This window comes from Arachis ipaensis, chromosome B02 (genome assembly GCF_000816755.2).
Source record: "Arachis ipaensis cultivar K30076 chromosome B02, Araip1.1, whole genome shotgun sequence".
NCBI lineage: Eukaryota > Viridiplantae > Streptophyta > Magnoliopsida > Fabales > Fabaceae > Arachis > Arachis ipaensis.
The window spans coordinates 103,470,840-103,473,543 of NC_029786.2; positions in this window are offsets into that span (position 1 = coordinate 103,470,840).

Below are 2,704 nucleotides of genomic sequence, written 5' to 3' on the forward strand. Positions count from 1 at the left end.
GAAGTAAAATATATACTATGTTAGATTTTATTTTTTTTTATTATATAATAAATTTTTTTGTTAAATTCTACAAATAAGATGAACAAGAGTCTAGCAAAGATTAAAAAAAATTGCATTTCTAGTAATAATTTTTTAAAGTAAATGCATAACTTGGTCCGAAACAAATTTTAAATAAAATTAATATTTGTAAAAAATATAAAAAAAAATTTCAAATTTTTAATCAAAATATTTTAAATAAACAAACCCAAAAAGTTTGGTGGGGTTCTAGTCCAAAACTTTTGTCCTTGTCATGGAGCAAGAAAGTGACTAAAGGACTTCGATTTATCACATGACATTTTTTTGTCTGTATTAAGAAAACTAAAATTATTCAAATAGTTAATATTGTAAATATAAATTTAATTTTCTGATTTTTACCCAGAGATACTCTAGTTTGAATTTCCACAAATGCAAGCTATGATCGAAGAATTGCAAGCGCCACTACAAGAAAACATGCCTTTTGCTACGCTTTTAAAGCGTGGCGAAAAGTAAAAAAAAAAGCGTAGCGATAACTTTTCGCCACGCTTTTGAAAGGGTCACAACTGCAAGGGTGCCGTTTGCTCTATCGCTACGCTTTGGTGACCTATCGCCACGGTTTAAAAGATCGCCACGGTTTAAAAGCGTGGCCATATGTGCCAAATATGGCCACGTTTTTAAAACGTGCCAAAAGAGAGAGATACAGCTACGCTTTTAAAGCGTGGCAATTGATGACTGTTGTACAATATGGCTATGCTTTTAAAGCATGGCAAAAACTTTGTTCAGTAACCTATAGTTTTTTTAAATCTTTTTAAATCTTTGTAATAAAACCTTACAAAATTAATAGATAATTTTAAAATTTAGACAATGACCAATAATTTTAAATCCACTAATCCATCATACATAAACTTGTCACAAAAAAAATGTTTAATCACATGACAGTATAACAAAATATCAAAAATCAAAATGATAACAACTACGCAATGTATTCCTAATACATGAATTACAATTCCAATAACTTTGCCATCCTATCTAACAATAATTTTGATAAACCTCCTCACATATGTGCACCCAATTCACCAAACTAATCATCAGCCTCCACTATGTGCTCAGAGACGTACAGCATGCATCCAGCTTTGTCTTCAGGATTTCAATGGCATTTAGTAACAATTGAGAAGCTTTTATGGCTCTAGTAGTTTTCACAGTAGCTTCTTCTTTAGGATTTTCGGGATTTTCCATTGCTTCAGCTTTCTTGATGATGTTTTATGGCTCTAGTAGTTTTCACAGTAGCTTCTTCTTCAGGATTTTCGGGCTTCCCCATTGCTTCAACTTTCTTGATGACCTCATCATCATAGGTGTATGCCTCAGCATCAACCACCGTAACCTGTTAAATACTAGCAGTGATAACCAAAAATCAACATGGTATTTGAATGCACTGCTCTTCATCATCATCAATATAGAGCATGTCCTCATTCTCATAAAAGCGTGACCATTGACCCTTTTCGCCACGCTTTTAAAGCGTAGTAAGAAAAAATGTGGCCAAATCTCTATTTAGTCGCTACCCTCATAAAAGCGTGGCCATTGACTACTTTTGGCCATGCTTTTAAAGCGTAGCAAAAAAAAAAGCGTGGCCATAGACCTTTTTTCTTGTAGTGCGCTATATAAGAATATAATAAAACTTGGCAGGGGTGTTCATGGATCGGATTCGATCCGCATCTCCGCAGTGTTTATCCGAATCCGATCAGAAAATTGCGGATATGGATCCGATCCGCAAGGCTTTCGGATCGGATCGAATCCGCACACTAGTTAGATCGGATTGTGGATTTTGTGTTGGTATCCGCGTATCCGCAAAAATAAAAAAATTAATAAGTAAATATTCTTTTTATGTTTTATTTCAACTAATAATTATCATATATGTTGTATTATTTTAATTTATTATTCAAGAAAAGTATGTTTAATATTATTTTAAGAGTAAACATATTTAAAAGAATAGAAAAAATAAATTTTATTAATATTTTTTAATAAAAATAAGCTTTTAAAAATATTTTTGTGTTTTGCGGATATATCCGATATCCGATACGGATCGAATCGGATCGGATCCAACCTTAAAAACTGCGGATATTGGATCCGATCCCATCCGATGATTTTAGTGCGAATCGAATCAAAATTTTGGCCATATCCAATCCGATCCGATCCGCGTTCACCCCTAAAACTTGGACCTTTGAATTATGTATGCCAACAAGTGGTTCAGAAGCAAACTCTAACTTGGTTCATTACTCTGTTCCACCCTTCATCATTTTAGTTTTAAAAGACCAAATTTAATTCATTTTTGTTCTAAAAGCACAATCTACGAGAGATCTCTCAAATTATTTTGGTCAGAATGATATTTTTTCTCTAAAAAGTCTTAGAGAATTTTACTATTTCTTAGGTATAGAGGTATCTAAAATTAAAATCGAAATTTTTTTCTTTCGCAATTCAAATATATCAAATATAATAATACAACAATAAAATTTTATTCTCTTGGATAAAGTTAGATATCAAATATATCAAAGGCCTCTCACGACAATTATTAGGAGCTGACTCTAAAACATCAACTCAAAAGAAGAGGTAAGAATAACCTAAAAATTAAGCTCCCAACTAGGTTTACAGTATAGTGATAAAAAAAAATTGTGAAATATTTACGTAACGAGAG